The 20,860-nt window shown below is 41.9% G+C and overlaps 1 pseudogene; it reads right to left on the reverse strand.

The window, feature by feature from the left end:
* Positions 1-1,497: 1,497 nt before the first annotated feature.
* On the reverse strand, positions 1,498-1,616 carry LOC145416949 (5S ribosomal RNA; annotated as a pseudogene).
* Positions 1,617-20,860: the final 19,244 nt, after the last annotated feature.

The following is a 20,860-nucleotide window of genomic DNA, read 5'->3' on the forward strand; positions in this document are numbered from 1 at the left end:
TGATTCTTTTTTGGCCATAAGTATTGCGCGCCCTGCCATAGACGCTCGATACTTCTGACGAGCACTGTAGATGGCCATCATTCTTCTAGATCTATCAGCTGTGGTGTTCCTCAGGGCTCTGTCCTATCACCAATTCTCTTCCTTTTATTCATCAATGACCTTCTAAGCTGTACATCTAACCCTATCCACTCGTACGCTGATGATTCCACCCTTCACCTTTCCACTCAGTTCCTGCAATGACCATCGCAGCAGTTACTCCAATAAACATGGGATGAGGTTATGGCACACCTAATGTCTGACTTGGTTCGTATCTCTGACTGGGATAAATATAATCTTGTTTTTAATGCATCAAAGACCCAGTTCTTGCACCTATGAATCCAACAAAATCTTCCACATGAGCACCCATTAATGTTTAATAATATCCAGCTCAATCCTGCATCAGCCTTGGACATGCTTGGGGTTTCATTCACTCAGGACTTATCTTGGAAAGATCATATTACATCTCTTGTAATATCTGCTTCTAAGAGATTACATGTGCCAAACTGACTCTGTACCTTCTTTACCCCTGCACAGTTGTTGACTTTACACACGGGTGTTATTCGACTCTCATGTGTGGGGCTGCTCCCCACATACAGCTCTTCTCAATAGGATGGAGTCAAAGGCTTTTCGTCGCATTAACTCTCCTCCTCTTACTGGCTCCCTACCTCCACCTCTTCACCACACTGTTGCAGCTTTATCTCTTTTCTACTGCTACTTCAATGGTCACTGCTCCTCTGAACTGTCTGCTTGCATCCCTCTTCCTCTACGTCAGGTTTGTAGCACCCAGCCAGCAACAAACTCTCATTCATTTTCTGTCCAACTCTCTAATACACGAGTTAACTGTTACTCCCAGTCCTTCATTTATGCAACAGATCAACTCTGGAACTGTCTCCCTCTGTCTGTATTTCCTACTTCCTATGATCTCCAGTCTTTCAGACGCAGTGTGTCCAGACATCTCGAAATAAGCGGATCTTGAATTTGGCTCTCTTATATTGATTTTCGTCTTGGGAGGAACGGTTTGCGGGCTCCAGGCCTTTGGTTCCTTCTTTCTTGCATTTAAAAAAAAAAAATCTTGCAACACTGGTCAGTGATACTGGTCGGTAAATGAGTGGATTCTGTCTATTCCCTTTCTTGAACAGGGGAACAATGTTTGATTTCTTCTAAATATCAGATACAGTCTGTCCTCATCTAACATGGTTAACTGTTTCCACACCCCTACTGTGTTAGTGAAATTTTGTGCTACAGGGACTTTTGAATTCCCCTATTTCCTTCCACACCCCTGCCCAAAGTCCATTTTTTCCCCTCTTGTGGTGCAAATTTTTTTTATTCATTCATTCATCATTCATTGCCAGACGCCATGTATCCCAAATGGGGTGGCCAAGGGCTTAGAGTTAATTGTTTTACAGGAAGGGGCACTAATCCTCCACCAACCCCACTTGACACGTAGGGAGAACATTATGCCAACAGCATCTGGTGTTCACAGGCGGTCACCCATCCAAGTACTAACCAGACCCAACGTTGCTTAGCTTCGCTGATCGGACGGGAAGCAGTGTACTCAACGTAGCCTCCTCGAAAGTATTAATATGGTTCAAAAAATTATAAAGGGGTATTATTACAGTTAAAAACCACATTTTATTTACCTTATGGGAGAATAAGACACTATGCCAGAGAGGAGGTAATGGGGAGAACACTGGTTAAAATCCTTCGAAGTCAATAGCACTTATAACACTTCTCACATCATCATCTCTGTTATCCATGGCTCCTCCCTGCTGGCAATGGATATCCACTTCCTGGAGTTTGGCAGCAGCTTGTCTGGCAAAGTATCGAGCGATGAGTGACTGTTTACATCGAGTCACTCATTCAGTGTGCATACGGCTGTAGACACAGAAAACATCTAACATCTGCCTGATCACTTCATTTCCTCTGGGAAGCAATGGGTCCTTGTCTAAGATGATCTCCTTGAGATAATCAACTTGACTCTGGATCTGACTTAACATCTCACTGCTCAGTTCACCTGGTGCTCTTTCCTCCCTTCCTTCCTCTTGCTCTTCCCAATCCTGCTCATTCCTGACCTGCTGTTCAACTTCCTCCACTGGTCTGTCTAATGAAGTGTCACTGACATCCCTGGCAACTTCCATCGCCTCCTCAAGTCACCTTATCATAACTTGGCACAGCCTGAGCAGCAGACACAGCAACAGAGGCAGACTCAGCAGCTTTTTGGACACTCCTGCCTTTGGCTTCCACTGTGCACAACTGTGAAACTACACGCTGCCAAGCGTGGTTAATGGTTACGTTTACTTCCCCCCAAGGTCGTAAGAGGTTATTAACGGCGTGTCTGGTGTTGTAGCGCTTCCAAAATTTTGTTACTTCCATGACTTCTTTAGAGATGACGTCTTCCTGGGAGGTGGTGGTGGTAGTGGTGGTAACGGTGAAGGTTCTAGTGGCAGCGGTGGTGCCAGCATCATCATGGCCACTGTCTCGGGCTAGTGCAACTGATGCGGCCACATCCTCCTCCTCCTCCCCCTGTTCTTCTTCATCTTCCTCCTCCCCCTGTTCTTCTTTTTCATCCTCCTCCCTCTGTTCTTCTTTTTCATCCTCCTCCCCCTGTTCTTCTTTTTCATCCTCCTGTAGGCATGGCAGCTCCTCGTTGGTGTCTGTATGTGCAAGCAACTGTTGGTAGACTCTCCTCCAATAAAAAAAACGATGTTGGCTATCACCTCCTGGTCATGAGGCGCAGAAGAGATGTGGTGTTTGGAGGCAAAAACTCAACCTTTACATTCTTGTTGAGGCCAGTGAGAAAATGTGGGTGTGAAGAAGCGTTGTCCAGGAGGTGGAGGACCTTAAATGGCAGGCCTTGCTGTCTACAATGGTGTCTTGCATCTAGAACAAAACAGTTGTCAAACCAGTCAGTTGCAAGCTGCCCTTCTCCAGTACACCACTGACTTGTCCATACTCTTGCACTGGCGGTAGGCGTGTGGTCGAGAGGCACGGTAGACAACAAGTGGCTTCATCTTGATGCTGCTACTTGCGTTGCAACAAAACACCACGATCACATGACTCTTGTCTGCCTTGCGACCCCTCACTTGCTGCGTGGTTTTGAAAACGCACGTGGAGGTTGGCATCCTCTTCCACTGTATCCCAGTCTCATCCATGCTGAATATTTGTTCTGAAGAATATCCTCCCTCCTCAATGATGTTTTTCAAGATGTCGGGATACTTCTCAGCTTCAGCCTCATATGCGGTTGTTCACTCTCCTGTAATCTTGACATTCTTAAGTTTATTCCTATGGACAAAAGATGTCAGCCAGCCTGCTGATGCCTCAAAGCTACGTTGAGAGGACTTAGTGGGTGGGTAATTCTCGCAAGCTGCCCTGAAGAACATTGCAGCTCGTGTCCTGAGGTCAGAACCAGAGACTATCATATGATTTTTCTCTTGACGTCTTATGTACTCTTCTAATAAACGTTTCATCACTATCACAGCCCTTGGCGTAATAATGGACCTCAAGTCTGCCTCTCCAGCTCTAAAGTTCTTGACACAAGATAAAACGGCTTGCCTGTTTCTGTTGATAGTGGGAATGGTGGCCTTGTTCAGCTGAAGGGAACGGGCAACCACTAACTTCCTCTCTCCGGCATCAATCCTCCTGCCAACCACCTTCTCCTTGAGGGTCAGATGGATCCTCTTCCTGCATTCTCGAACACCACTAGGTCCTGGTACAGCGTTGTCAGCCGTAGCGAAGAGGGGCAACTCAGACTGGCACAAAAAAATGGCTGGGAAAGCTAGGGCTAATACGGGCACTCCATCTCACAACATGAGGCAAGCTAAGGGATGGTGTGGGAGGAAGCAAGCAGAGTGGGGAGACAGGTGGGAGCAGGGAGTGTCCTGATTGGCTAGGTAGTTCAAAAACGAGAAAGCTGAAGCATGACTGACTGGGAGGTAGATGACATCAGTTAGCAAGGCAAGGCTCCTATGATTCATCTCATCACCATCTGCCCAGTTCAAATAACTTTGTTAGCATCATCAGTGGCCATGTTAGAAGTGACAGTGCTTCCTGAAAATTGTACCGTGTTAGACCATTTTAGTGTTAGCGAAAACCGAGTTAGACAAGGATAGACTGTAGTTTACCTTGACTTCAGGATTCCCTGAATAGTAAACATACTGGTCTGCTTAACTCTTCTGCACATCAGGGTTGCTAGATTTTTTTGACAAAGTTATTATACTGATGTTTCAAAATTATCATTTTTCCACCCAAATTATCGTAAAAATATATTAGATGCTTGTGAAAATTATCGTATATTTTTATTGCTACTACTACACTACGCTCTACAGTAGTATGATGATAAAAAAAATATATACAGTATATGGATTTTACGCTCTACAGTAGTATGATGATAAAAAAAATATATACAGTATATGGATTTTTTACCAACACGTCTTCAATGGTTTTAAATTTATATAAACGGCATTAGTCTCATGTAATAAAAAAGAAAAATGGAAATTCATAAAAGCTTTGATATACGTAGCAGCTAATGTAAATACTGTATACAGCAGGTATTATTTAAGGGAGGTTTATATAACAATACCCAATTTAGAAAAGTTCATCAAAATTTATTAAATAAAATAAACAATTCTTCTACACCATTTACAAATCACTGATTACTCAAGATACTTTTAGGTAATTCATTCTTGGTATCAAAATAAATATTTCTTTTATACTGTATACAATCACACAAAAATTCTTTAACTATTCCTTTCTCGGTTCAAAATACAGTATATGTCCCCTGACGTGTGTGACACATTTGTGCACTGACACGGACCGGGAAATTTAAGTTATGTCAGATCAAAAAACTTTTTTTTTTATCCTGTTCGTTACAATATTCAAACTTGTTAACAGAATTCCATATCGCTGTTTTCTTTGTCTGGGCTTGCACCTTAACATGTAAAAGAAAACTTTAAATTGTAAAAGATGAGCAGCCTAAAACTATACCATATAGCTTACTTTTTTTCTTTTTTGTGTGGTGTTACAGGAAGCACCTCCTGCTCACTGTCCTGCTCCTTATCACCCATATTAGAAAACATGGAAATGGTGTCTGATTTCTAGCTCTAGTAGTGAGCCTGTCACTGAGGCGACTCACTGCACCCAACAGCTTCACGGTGACGACTGACAAATATCAAACTGTAACGGTCAACTGTCAATGTGACTCGAAATGTGCCTGTACATTTCGTACAGTACAAGTACAACAAGCCTAGCTGTCTCATAGACACTATTACCCTACTTGCACTAAAAAAATATTACGACTTCTCACTTTACAGATAACATACTATGGAAAAGATTTACTCGATGAAAAGGCTATATTTATTATAATTTTTAAAAACTAAAACTTACGCCATAAAACACAAGTATCATAAAGAATGTGCGATAATAAGAAAAGGTATCGTACATCGTACCAGCGGCAGTTTAATCGTACATGTATGATAATTATCGTACGAATGGCAAACGCGCCGCACATTTATGTAGCACCCAACCTGAAATTTTGTCAGGACCATATGTTTTTCCTTTGTTTTACTTAACTCTTCCTGTACATTTTTTTTTTTTTCTGATATCTGTGTGCCTGGTAATATGTGTGGGCATGCATGTTCCATATCGTCTCTTTCAAAATTATTTTCTTCTGTAAAAACTGATTGGAAATTTTTATTTGGTGCTTAACAAATATCTTTCTCTTGTGTATAGAAGATCCCCTCGTCTGTAATGGGCTGTATTTTATCTTTAACTTTGGTTTTGCTTTGGATGTAGCTGTGAAATAGCTTAGGTTGATCACTACTTTTATTTATAACGTCTTTCTCAAACCGTCTTTGAGCGTCTCTCCTTATACTTGTATAATCATTTCTTGCTGGTTTATAGTTGTTATATGCCCTCTCACTATTGTGTCTTCTGTATCTATTCCACAGCAAGGCTCTTTTATTTTTTACATTCTGTATTAAACCATTTTTTTATTTTCATTTCTGTTTCTTTCTGCTGAGGGATGTAATTTTGGACTCCTATTTCATAAAAAATCACAGAATTTTCTATATATAACATTTATATCTTGCCCTGCAAGCTCTTTTTCCCAATCTATTTCTAAGAAGTACTGCTTCAGGTCATGGTAGTTGCCCTTTTTGTAGTACAGTACAATCCCAGCTATCCGGTATCCAGACAAACGGAATACTCAGAAAAACGGGAAAATTCAAGGGCTGGTAAAAATGTAAGTAAGTCATAACTGTGCGCCAATTTGAATGGACCGCCAAACCGCTGTTTGATCGTGTCACGCGAGGCTGGGTGAAGTCAGACAAAGCGAGGTGAAGGCATTTCCGGCTAATGTAAATCCCTAGCAAATCCTCTTAACCACCCCTCCTCTCCCCCTCTTTCCCCTACTTGAATTCAGTCATCCTCCACACCCTCCAAAAATCACCAGTCTGCTTTTTGCCATCACAGAGTAAACAAGCTTTCTTGCTATTGTGTTCCTCTGATAGACGGTAATTTGTACACTCCAAAATGCCTAAAGTGCAAACTAAACGTAAGCGTATCGTGCTTACCTTGAAACAGAAGCTGGACATATGCAACAGACTTGAAAAAGGCGAACATTATAAAACACTAATGGCTGAATATAAATGTTAATAGGAATGAAAGTTTACTTTGTTGGAAGAAAAATAAATAAATAATATGCCTGCATTTCATACGTACATCATTTATTTTATTTTCTGCAAAACAGCTGAGTGGTGGGTGAGGGGTGGAGTGATGGAGGTCAGGTGGGGAAGAAGAAGAACAGTCGGGGTCAGAAACGTAAACAAAACTCACGTGGGGGCACAGGTGTCGTGATAATTCAACAGTGCAGTCTTAACACATCACCAGTTCACTAAATGTTCAAGCTTTTCTATCTATCTATTGCCAGACGCCTCAATCCCGTTTGGGGTGGCCACAAACAAATCGCCTCCAAGTCGCCCTGTCCCCCGCCATTTCACTGTCCTGCTCCCAACTCACACCCCCCTCCCTCATATACCTCTCCACCCCATCCCTCCATCTCATCCTCGGCCTCCCCCTCCCTCTTCCCCCCTCCACCTCACTCACATACACTCTCTTCGTCAGTCTTTCACCCTCCATCCTCTCCACATGGCCAAACCACCTCAGTGTGTTCCTCATAACACTTCCTATCACATCCACATCCACACCACAACGCTCCTTTATATCCTCATTCGTCAGCCTGTCTCTCCACGTGACTCCACAGGCTCCTCTTAAATAACTCATTTCCACTGCTCTCACTCTTGACTTGTGTCCTTCCAACAACGTCCAAGCTTCACTTCCGTACGTTAGAGTTCGTATCACAATACTGTACTGTCATGTAGTAACTTTTTCACTTCCATGCTCACTTCCCTGTTTCTTATCACTGCTTTCAAAGAACCAGCAACCTTTCTTCCCTGCTGTACCTTTTCAAGCACTTCACCGTCCAAACCTCCATCCTTACTCATCACACTACCCAAGTACTTAAACGTACTCACATTTTCCAATTCCTCACCATCCAACCTTGCTGTATATTCACTAACTTCACCTCTCTCAAAGACCATCACTTTACTCTTCCCTACATTCACCTTTAGATTCCGTTTCTTACACACTCTCTCAAACTCATCCACCAAGCCTGGAAGCTCCCCTTCGTCTTCACTCAACAACACAGTATCATCTGCAAACAACAGTACAGGGAGTTTCCAAACACTATCCTCTCTCACCAGGGCCACTCCAACATCCACTACCCTACCTTGTACCTCTTTTATTACCCCATCCATGTACAGATTGAACAACCATGGAGACATGACACATCCCTGTTTCAAACCAACTTTCAAAGGGAAAAATTCACTTAGTTCACCATCCACACGCACTGCAGCCTTCACACCATCGTACATACTCTTCACAGCATTCAACAACTTCCCATCTACTCCATATATTCTTAACACTTTCCACAATCCTTGTCTATCCACCCTGTCATAAGCTTTCTCCAAATCCATGAAAGCCACATACAACTTCTTTCCTTTCTCTAGAAACTTTTCCACTAAAGATCTAAGAATGAATATCTGATCTACACAACCTCTTCCCTTCCTAAAGCCTCCCTGTTCTTCTCCAACTAATTTCTCTGTTCTTTCTCTAACTCTGTCTATAAGTATCCTACCATACACTTTTCCTATTATACTTAGAAGACAAATGCCCCTATGATTACCACACACTTCTTTTTCCCCTTTTCCTTTGTACAAGGGAATAATTATACCTGACTTCCAATCCTCCGGGACTCTACCTTCCTCCCAGGCCAATCTGCACATCTTCCACATCCATTCTACTACTATCTCTCCCCCATGCTTCAGCATTTCACCACACACTCCATCAATTCCTGGGGCTTTCCCCGATTTAACTTTCTTCATTGCTTCCACAACTTCTATCCTACTGATTTCTTCCTGTCTTCTCACCTCCCTCCTTCTCCCAGCCATTCCCCAGCCACTTATACTCGCATTACTTCCATCCTCTACGTTCAACAATTCCTTAAAGTGTTCTCTCCATCTGCTCACTTTTCTCCCTTCTCCACTAGTAATCTACCATTTTTATCTTTCACTCCCCTGCTAACTTCATTTCCACCTTGTCTTACTCTTTTCACTTCTCTCCAGAACATTTTCTTACAGTCCCTCCACTTTACACTCAAATTCCTTCCAAATTCCTCATCCACTCTCTTCTTACTCTCTCTTACTAATCTTTTCACCTCTCTCTTTCTTTCCACATATAACTCCCTCTTCCGCCTCTCAACTTCTTCCACGCCCCTATTTCTCATCCATTCATTGTATGCTTTCTTCTTTTGTGCCACAGCCTGTTTCACCTCTTCAGTCCACCACGCTGTTCCTTGCACCCCCCTCCGTCTTCTCTTCCTTCCACACACCACATCACATGCTGCACATATTTCTTCTGTAAATATCTTACACACACCTTCCACGTCTCCCATCTGCTCCAATTCATATTTGCCCAATCATTCCTCCACTTCTCTCTTATACTCTGCCTTTTTCTCATCCTCTTGTAACCTTTCCACTCTCCTTGCAACTACTCCTTCCTCTCGTCTTTCCCTTCTTCTATTCCTCCATCTTACTTGCATTCTAATTCTGGCCACCACCAAGTAGTGGTCAGAAAGTCCACTCCCCCAACCTCTATACACGCTTGCATCCATTACACATCTTCGCATCCTTTCATCCACACACACATAATCAATCATTGCCTTCCTTTCATTCAGTTCACCACCCACCCTTCTCATCACTCGCCATGTATACCTGTGGATCATTTTATGCCTGAAGAGGGTACTGGCTATCACCAACCCCCTCCCAGCACAAATGTCCACTAACGCACTGCCATTCTCATCTATCTCAGCAGGCACACCCCACTCACCAACTATTCCATCCACCTTCACATTCCCAACTTTACCATTCATATCACCAATCAAAAACACTCTCTCATTCCTTCCAAACTTTTCCATGCACACTTCCACATTTGTCCAGAACTCTTCTCTCACTCTTCTAGCACGATCTTGCGTTGGCGCATACATACACACAATCACCCACATTTGTATTCCAACTTTCAACTTTACCCACACAATCCTTGACCTAACTGATCCATATTGTCTTATGCTCCTCTTCCATCTTTTACTCACAACTATACATACTCCTTCCTTTGCTTTTATTTCTTTATTTTATTTTTCAATTTTTATGAGTACAGTACATATAATGAATACAGTAATTCGGTAAACAATGGACTGGTGCAATTTGCAGTACTGCAAATTGCTAGACATTGAACGCACGTGCGTTATGACCATGGTGTGTGTTTACAAGGCAGTTTTTCAGGCGGAATCTCTTAGTGTAACCCCTAATGTGACTGGTGAGTACCTGAACTGTATTTACTGCTGTGATAGCCTTTGTATAGATTTGACTTGAAACTCAGAAATACGGGAAAAATCTGTAACCGGGAAGGTAAATTCCCCAAGCCACCCAGTTAACTGGGATTGTACTGTATAGGCTCTTTTTGTAACTCTCATTACTGTTAACTATGTCATATGGAATCCTGAAGTTGCAATTTTATACTGCATGGTCACTTTTGCCGAATGGAGGGTGATACATTATACTGTCCATATAATTTTTTGGCCTAGTAAATACAAGATCTAATACTGATGGATCATCAAGTCCTCTTCTTCTTTTTTTCTTTACATGCTGTGTTAGGAAAAACTCCAGCACAAGATCCAGGAGCTTTTGATCCCAAAAGCCTTCATGCTTCTTACATCTTGAGTATTCCAATTTATAACTGTACTGAACTCTCCAGTTAATACAATTTTTAGATTCCTCTTCCATTCTATGTAGTAATGTTCTTAAACACTGACTTGTACTTTCTGCCAGGTCTTCATATTCACCCTTTTCCCAAGTGTTTGTTTTTGGCGGCATGTATACATTTGCCACAATTATTTTCCCTTCAGATGTGTTAATCTCTAATGTTATCAGTTCTACTTGATGGTATAGCTATTTCTATTTTTTATTTCTTGATTTTTCTTTAAGATTATAATTTCTTCTCCTTTTCGTACATTTCTGTCTCTTCTCGTTTATATTGTATTCCTCTAAGATTAGGGTATTGTTTGATATCTTTGGGGTTAATTTTGTTTCAATTAGGTAAATAATATGTGGTTCCGTTTCCTTGGTATAGTCTTTCATTTCTAATAATTGAGACACCATTCCATCTACGTCTGAGTACATCAACTTAATCATCTTGTTTACATATTTGCCAAGCCTAAGTCTACTACCTTTCTTCTTTTTATTTCCTGTTGGTTATGTACCACTTTTGTACCTGCAATCCAATTACTTTGCAAAAAAATTCACTCCTCTTCCTCTGATCTTTCCTCGTTCTTTGTGTCTGCTTCCTCCCTCTTCTCCTTTAGTATTCCCAATTCCTCTTTAGTTGGTCACTTTTTTAACCATACTTTTTAAAATTCCTCTTTTCCATGAGTTTGTTTCCATTATTTAGTACCTCCTCCACAGTGTTCACACTCTGAAAGGTTACTTTCAGGTGTAATAACCGAACTGAAAATTAACAAATTGATCACACTGTCCTGGCCGAGATTCGATCTCAGGCCCTCACACTTCATAGGTGCACATGTTACCACTGAGCCAAAGACAGGATCCCTGCTTTTCCTCTACGCAATGCGGGTTTTTATACACCCCATTACATCACTCTTCTTCTCCCCTTGGTGATTAATTTGGTCAGTTTCGAACACACACATGGTAGCACAGCGCATCAGAAGCCGCCATTGGGAGCGCTGTGAATATAATATAACAGCTCACCCCCGGGATGTAAGGCTTAACCCCTAAACCACGGGGTTGTTTTTGCCTGACTTGTGTGTCTCATGGGCATATTCGCGCTCCAACAGACTCTCTAAAAATATTAGCCAAAAATCAGTTATTAGTCCTAGAATATTAAAATTGCATAAGCATAAGGCACATACCTTCAGCTTTCTCCTGGGATGTTTGTTGAGCCTTTGTCGAGTACCGTAGGACTTGTGGAGACCTCTGAAGTTGGGTAACGAAGTCTCCACTTTACACTTCCCGACAACCTGTAATATGATTACCACAGCCTTATATTATCACTAGAAACACTATTCTATGATTCTCAAATAGTTTGGAATCCATACTCAAAAAAAAAAACACTGTGAAAGCAATGAAAATTACGAGCGCGGATGACCTTCCCACTTGCGCTCGTTCGCTGCAGGTGTTCTATCATTTATTATTCACAAAAACACTCACACTTTATAATTCTATTACTATATAACACTTATACATATCTACAGTCTTTATTCATAAGTTTCCTTCAGTAATAGTGGTTTATTGTCACTGTAGGCATTCAATTTCTCTTTTAGTAAAATACGTAGCATTCACTTTCTCGTCCTGTATACTAGCACAGAGTGAATCTGTCACTTTCACTTCCACTTTCATGACTCATTGTATTCATACATGCTAGAGTGAAACTTTCACTTTCATTACTCCTAGTATATATACTCGTATTCTTATACAGTATTACTACTCATTTACATTTCTGTTTTCATTTTCTATTTTATTTACATTATTTACATTTCTATTTTATTTACACTGTGTTATGCACTGTCACTTGCAGTAACTTATAAAACTATTTTCCACTGTTCACTTATATTTACATTCATTGCTTTCACTTGCTGTTTACACATTATTTACATTTCCACTTGCACTGTTTTACTCACCAGAAAGATCGTAGTCACTGTCTATCATTTTCATTGACAAATTAGCCAGTTGATGTTCCACAGCAGTCAACTAGCCCTTTACCCCTTTCCACACGAGGTTTAGTAGGGTGTAGAGGTCACAGGGCCCTTTGCATGGGGCGAAAAAGCTGCGGAATTGGACAGGTGCGAATCCAAAGTGGTTTCACCTTGAAAGACGACAGTAAGCTGAATACAGTGTGGTGGCCTAGGGGGAGTGCAAAGCTGCCAATGTCAGCGTGGTGACAGCTGCTAATATATACGCTATGAAATGATTGGCAGGAAATCTAGACAATACATAATAAATTAGGTAGTTCCAGGTGAATGTAAATATCACTTAGGCTTCTCCCTTCCTTTCTTATATATATTTTTATTATGAGAATATATTATACAGCATATTTCATGGGGAAATAAACAGCGAAAATTAGCGAACGAGTGCACGTGAGGTGCTGTCAGGTGATAATCAGCCAATTCCAGGTGTATGGCACTATCACTTACCTTATTTCTTTTTTGTATATATTATTTGGTATAAGAATAAGGCATAGGGCTTATTTCAATGGATGAAATCAGTGGAAAATTCCAGGAAAGATTTACTTAGCGTAGCACGGCCGGGCAAATGAGAGGATAGGGTAATGGAGGGGAGTCAAGAATGGGGAGAAATGGCTAAATTGTCAACAATGGATGGGAGTACAGATGAGATTAGGAGTGCTGACTATTGTTGGACATTGGCAGTACTGATAGATGATACAAGCCACCACTTGAAAGCCCGGGTGAATTCAAAATAACACAGAATCACAAAAGTGACGCCCCGAGGTATGATCCCTTGCTCCCAAGCGTCACGAAAGTGACGCCCCGCGGTTAAGGGGTTAAGAAGCTGTCCACAACAGCATTATTGCCCTCTAGGCCTCGCCTCACATCCCACACCACTGTCAACTAATATAAGAACTGAAGAGAAATTTAATAAATTAATCACACTGTCCCGACAGATTTGATTTCAGGCCCTCGCACTTCACAGGCACGAACGTTACCACTGAGCCAAAGAGAGGATCCCTGCTTTGCCTCTAAGCAACGTGAGCTTTTATACACCCCATTACACAGGGGCTTTGATTTATTTCTCTCATATTTCCCTAGCCTTTTGTGTTCCTCTGTGTCTTTATCACAGATTTCCTCTGATACTTCCTTCAATATGTTCATTATATTTGCCATCTCCTTTTTGTCTCGATATTTTGTTTCTTATTTCTTCGTCATCTATACCAGTGATTACTATAGATTTGTTGATATCTGCTGAATCTCTGACCAGTTTTGGGTTATTATTAATGATTTCTTTCACTTCCTTTCTGGTGTATTTTTTCTTCAACTTTTGTTTCTAAGTCTTTCCTTATTTTCACCATTTCAGCAAATGTAGTTTCTACTTCATCTTAGCAACTTCTCATTACTTCATTCACCTGGGTTATCTTCTCTTCTATATCACTCCTTTGGTCTACCAGACTGCTTGCTTGCCAAACTGTCTCTGTATCACTTCTGAACTTCTCCATCTTTTCATGGTTCACAACTGTACATGCCATTTCACTAATCTTCCTTCTATGTGAACCCACCTCGACTGACAGCTCATCTACTGTTGTGTCTTTTTTGTTTAATTCCTTTACTAACTTTTCATTTTGTTCCTTCAGCATATGTAACTGCTTCTTAATTTCATCTATTTCACTCTGAAAAGTTTTCGCCAGTTTATTCACTTTTTCTACTAATTTCTTATATGTTTCCATTTCAACCAGTTCTGGGTAGAAATCATCATCCTCTTTTCTAGTTTTATCCCTTTTCTTAACTCCTTCCATAATCACTTTACTAAAGATGGTGCTCATCTTGTAATTTTCACTTAGAAGTTCTACTTACAAGTTTTCATCTCCCTGCTACCTGCCTGGTGACAGAACACCTACCTGATGATGCATTTTGTCCGTGGATTCTTGCACTAATTGGATGTACTTAATTATATGGACAACCCTTTGGCTTATACTTGCTCTACTATATTAGAACATCATTTAGTTTAACCTAGTACAGAGCTTGACTCATATAAAGATACTGTTTAGGTGTGGCCAGTTGTGGTCAAGGGCGGCCAGGGTGGTGCTATGTGACACACGTGCTGCCTCTATGATGTGTGTGTGTGTGTGTGTGTGTGTGTGTGTGTGTGTGTGTGTGTTCTTCCTGTGTTCTTGTAAAAAAAAATATATATATATATTTAAAAAAAAACAGTAGAAACTGGTTTCCTGAAATTTGGGAAACCATTTGGCTTTTTTTTGCAACACAGGGTCACCTGAAGGTTGCACTACATCAAGTCAGTGGACAGTGGACACACACATTTATGACATGGGTACTTCCATGCATGAAGGAAAATGTAACAAATTTTCCTTTCTGACCCATTTGTAATAAATGAAGTTGGATGCTGCCCAGTGAAGAGTCACCTGAGCATAACACTACCCTGTGTGAGAGAATGGTGAATGCCCTATTTATGCATTAAAAAATAAATAAATAAATAAAAAATCCTGAACCTCTTGTAATTAACAAAGTTGGAGGTTACTCAGTTCAGAGAAACTTAGGGCTAGCATTACATCAAGTGAGTGGATGGTGAGTGCCCTCATCAACAACAAGGGGTACATACATACATTACATAAATAAGAACCAAACATACCTTTCTAAATCTCTTGTAATTAATGAGGCCAGATGAGTTGTGTGTGGTGGTGGTGGTGGTGGTAGTTGAGGGTTGAAGTGGCACTGAGTGGACCAGAGACACCATCTTCACCACCATTAAGGACTTCTCCAGTATGCCACCCACCTCATTCACATCACTTACCACCCTAGTTTTTTCTGCTGCCTGTATTCCACTGCCATCCTTCTCTTGCTCACTGGGAGATCGCATAACAATGACCGATGACCTCTGTTGAGGAAAATGCATCAAATTTTGTGTAACTTACTCTGGCTGATTTTTAAATTTTTCTTTTGCAGCTTTTTTCCACAGATCAGTAGTAGAATAAAACAACACCATTGCTTTACATCCATTCCATAACACTTCTTCATGACTGGAATGCTATTTTAGTGTCAATCTGTCTTTTTGCAGCCTGCTTCCCATAGCTTAACTTAACCCCTTCTGGGCGGGCAACTTATCAATTATACGACTGTGTGGGATGGCATATTTTCAGAAAAGTAAAGTACAGTAAACGCTCGATATAACGAACCCTGATATTCCGAATTTCAGATTTGACAAACGAGCAAATCAGGACCAAACTTCCCGGAGTTTGCGATCAAAGGTCGGTAAATGTGGAAGAAGTTTGAAAACCCGCTGGCTTTCACAAGACAGCCAAATCAGGACCAAACACCCCCTAGATTTTGTCATCAAAGGCCAGTTAATGCGGCGGAAGTTTGCGAACCCGCCGGTTTTCATGTGTTTAGGGAGTGGCGCGTTGATGAGTCAAGTAGGCTAGCCCGCGAGTGGCCCGCCTCACCCCTTCCCTCCCAGCCTCTCTCAGTCTGTGCCTAGTGCTTCCCGAGTGCGTTTCTCTCCCGCCATACCCCTAACCATCGTGTTACCTCTTGCCCCACGTGTTAGCTACCTACCTACCTCTGATCAACAATGGCTTCAAAGTCTGCTACCCCATCTACCTCAGGCAAAGGGAAGAGGAATTTTCTCTCCATCACGGATAAGTATGCAATTATTCAGGATTTTGAGAAGAGGGCAACAAGGGGTCAATCAATGGAAAAGTATGGCCTCAAAAGAACGACGCTTCACGACCTCATCAAGGGAAGCGATAAGGTCAAGAAGGCCATAAAAGGAATGGAGAGCAGGAAGCCAGCCAAAGTGTACTGTAAGTGATGACTTTCCCACGAGAATCTTGACAAAGCCGTCTATATGAGGTGCACTCAGGAGAGAGCCGAGGGTGTTCCTGTACGAGGGGTGGATATCCAACATGCAGCACAGAGGCTTGTGAGGTACCTAGGCTACAAAGACTTCAAGAGCAGCAATGGCTGGCTGTGGTGGTTTAGGCGGTGTCGTGGCATTGTGAACAAAGCCATCACGGGGGAGCTGCTCAATGCTGATGCCGACGCCATGGACCCGATTGTAGACCAGTTTCATGACCTGAAAGAGGAAGAGGGCCTGCACGATATCCAAATTTATAATGCAGATGAAACTGGTCTATTCTGGAAATCTTTACCCACCAATACCTAGGCCTCTAAGGAGATAAAGCAAAATTCCGGGGAGGAAGAGTGCAAAGGAGCGCATGTCCTTGCTGGCCTGCGCCAACGCTGACAAGTCGCACCGCCTGAGGCCAGTCGTGGTAGGGAAAAGTAGGAAGCCTAGGGCACTGAAGGATATTATGGACAAGCTTCCTACTGAATATTATAATACCATTCCACCTGGTTCACCCAAAAGATTAAGCATGACTGGTTTCACAATTTGTTCAACCCATCTGTTCGGTGGCACCAGCTCTGGTATGGTATACAGGAGGAGGATGTGAAGGCTATCCTCCTCCTCGACAATGCACCAGCCCACCCTTCCACTAATAAACTCTGCAGCAAGGATGGCAAGATCAAGGCCATGTTTCTGCCACCCAACACCACTGCTCTAGTTCAGCCCATGGATCATGGGGGTGATAGAGAGTGCCAAGCAACATTACCTGAAATTGTACCTCCAGCAGTGTTTCGTGGTGATGGAGGATGGAATGGAGGAGGAAGGATATGTTGACACCAGGGGCAGGAAAACTTCAAAAAGTACACCATCAAGGATGCCATACTGAACTAGGCAGAGGCTTGGAAACAAGTGCCAGTCACCACAATCTATAACGCATGGTGCAAACTCCTCCGCACCCCCAAAACTCCAGTCCAAAAGCCAGACTTTGAGGGGTTTGAGCCACTGAGGGCAGCAGAGCTGTTGGCTGCAGCTGGCCAAGGCTCAATCCCTCAGGAGGTGGAGGAGTGGCTGGATGAAGATGGTGGCCTGGCTGGGTACTACCACCAGACGGAAGAGGAGATAGTGCAGGAGATGACCTGCCAAAACCACCTGTGGAGGTACTGGGGAATCTCTCAGTCAGAACCATGAGATGCTCAGAATGATCAGACTGGACCTCATGCAACAAAACAAGGCCACTCAGGTTCAGCAGAAAATTTCAGACTTTTTCAAACCATTGCCCTTGCCTGTGGGGAAAAAGCAACAGACAATGTCTGAAACCTCCAGTGTGTCTGTGGCGTCAACCTCGTCAGCGAGCCTACCGAGTTTGGCATCAGGCAGCAGCACACCTTCCTCACTGGCGGTAGTGACACCAGAGCCACCAGAAATTCTTTTTGCAGAGTCAGATAAGGACTAGTGTTCAGTATAGTGTTGTGTGTAGTGTGTAAAGTTCAGTGTTAAGTACATAGTGTACTGTGTATATTATTATCTAAACTTTGTACAGTACTGTTCAGTGCCCTAGTAGTTATGTAATACTGTACATTTCTGATGTGTATATTGTGGTGTGCTCTGGTGTACAGGTGTACACTGTAATATGCTCTGGTGTACAGGTGTACAGTGTGCTGTGCTCTGGTGTACAGGTGCATAGTGTGGTGTGCTCTGGTGTATAGGTGTACAGTGTGGTGGCAGCATCTAACCTCTCCAGAATTCCTCCCCCCACCTCCCATGGTAACAACAATATCCCTTCCTGGCACAATAAGTTTACTGTAACAGTACTACGTTATACTGCATTCTTATTATAGGTATTGTATTAATATGTACAACTTCAAACAGTATTGTATTAAGACGTACATAAACCCTTGAATTCTTCATGTAAAACCTCGCTGAGTTAGATAAGGTTATGTGTGAGCATGCAGGACCGAACGACCAGCCTTACAATATACAGCGACCTGAGTTCGGTAATTCCTCGGGAATACCGACTCCATCATATATAGGTTATGTGTGAGTACGTAGGACCGAACGACTCGCCTTAAATAGTGACCTGAGTTCGGTAAACTCTCGGGAATACCAACCCCATCATATATACTGAACTTTCGGATATACCGACCAATCCCTCCCCCCAATTAGTTCATTATATCGAGGGTTTACTGTACCAAGGAATAAGCCTAAACATGCATGAACCAATGAAAATGGATGAAAAACGAAGGCAAGAGGTGTTACACACGTGGTAATACATCTTTGCTGGCTGTGGGAGGAGAAGGGGAGGAGTGAGGGAGAAGTGCGGGCAGGCAGCATATCACCAGGCGCGCCAGGGTCGAACTAGCGAACTTTTCACTCACTTTCTTTTTCTTCACCAATGAACACTACTGTATATATATCATTTATGCATTAATTTACACTATTTATTGTCTTCAAAATCATATGTGTTTTCTATTTTACCTGAGCACTTATAACAATAAAATTTACGTACAGCAATTCTATTTTACTTGAACAATTATAACACTACAACTTATACAGTATATGTATATTTTATTTTACTTGTTTCAAGGCTTGGGAGGGTAAAGGGCAGGACAGTAGCTAACAAGGATGACTTATCACCCAATTTCACCAATACATTAGGACTGATAATGGCTGGACGTTACGTAATGTCGCCCGCCTCCTCACGCACGGACGTTACGTAACGTTGCCCGCCTGTTAGGGGTTAATATAAGACAATATTTATACTACAATGCCACATCCTTTCTACAGCACTTCTTCATGACTAACACCATATTCTCACAATGAGCTCTTATTACAGCTCAATGCAGAATAAGATCATATGGGGCATTTAGTCAAATAACGATGAACATGCCAAACCAATATTTTGAGAAAAAGTGTTAAAAGTTTCATGGTAACTCATTAACCAGTAGCTGGATTTCAATAAACTGTGTATCACAAAATAGAGCTAGTAAAATACTTTAAGATACATAATAAAATACAAAATATATATATCATACATCAGCTTATGATGCTGTTCAGAACCCCATACCATGGCACTTCAATGAAAAAAAAAAAAAAAAAAAAAAAAAAAAAAAAAAAAAAAAAATAATCATCATCTAATTCTGTGTTGCCCCATAAGGAGCATAGGAGCCCGGGGCTCGGCAAGTTGTCCTGACATTAAAGATGAGTGTGACCAGCCTCACTCATCCCTGAGTGGCATTACGTGAGCAATAAACCCCAACCACCCCTTCGATAGAAACCTGCACAAGCTCAATCTGACTGGAGCGCCTTAATTCCCCATTAAACCACCAGGCGCCATAATTTGGTTATATAGTTAACACCCAGCATAGTAAATGGTTTCCTGATGTACAGGAGACCATTTGGCTTGTCACTTAGGGCAGATCACCCATAGGTAGAAGAAGAAAGAATGAAGGGGAAAAAAAAAAACAACTGAAAGTACCCACAAAAATGAAAAGACGGACAATTACCAACCCATGGATATCAGTGCTGCATGTATTTAAGTGCTGTGGGGGATGTGAGGATTAATATTAGTCTAGTACAACAGTTCTCAAACTTTTTAGTGTGTGACCCTATTTGGAATATTTCAAGACTTTGCGACCCACAGGGGGAGAGAGAGAGAGAGAGAGAGTAACCGGTATTTAGCCTATCGTAGTTATTATGAATGTGCTAATAGTGTAATAAGGATAATTACAATTTCAATTAAGTAAATAAAATACTGTACATTGAAAGCATTAGGGCTATTCTACGTCCCTGCGACGACCCATCAAAATTCCTCTCGCGACCCATAGTTTGAGAATCACTGGTCTAGTATACTGTTGGTCCAGTGCCTTTCGTTCATCATTAACTTGTTTCAGGTTAGGACTAGTGCCTCACTTGTCAGTTTCCACTGATCCAGTTACAGTCACTTTGTCAAGTACAGAACGAACTCTGCGCTCACCTAAACCGCCAATGCTGAGGAATGATGATAGAGAAACATCACAGGTCACATTGGCATACTGAAAACATTAACTAATCATATGTAACTTGGGTGACTGATGGCCCTTGGCACGAGGCCACTTCGTTGCAACACTTCACATGACTGTTCTGTCTGTTATAATCACTTACTGCCCAAAAAGCTGTAAACATATCATTTATTACACTTTATCATTGCCCAAGTTGTTGAAGCAGCCACACTTACAAGGAGAACCAATTTTCCTGGCTGGCACTACCTTTTTTTTGCGATAACTCATGTATGCTTCCCCAGCAATTTGTTTTTGCTTGCCAACTGCATGTTTCTAAGAAGATGGATCACATTTTCACTTATGTATATGCTCAGGGACCTCCTGGTCGTCATCACTAAGTAAGTCACTGAATTAGCGATGTACATTACTTTAAATCTGAGGTGAAAATAATGTAATAAACCAAATGCACGTCTGTGTGGCTTACAATGTAAACAAAACCAGGAGGGGCAGGATCTGGCCACATCCACCAGCTGACACACCCACAAAGCACATCCGCTGATTGGCTGTGAGTGTGAAGTCATCATGAGACCCAATGCTCATTGGCTGCCTGGAGGAATGCTTGCTGAC

The sequence above is a fragment of the Coenobita brevimanus genome, chromosome 13 (genome assembly GCF_032717465.1).
Source record: "Coenobita brevimanus isolate Jiangsu-jjx chromosome 13, ASM3271746v2, whole genome shotgun sequence".
Taxonomy (NCBI): Eukaryota; Metazoa; Arthropoda; class Malacostraca; order Decapoda; family Coenobitidae; genus Coenobita; species Coenobita brevimanus.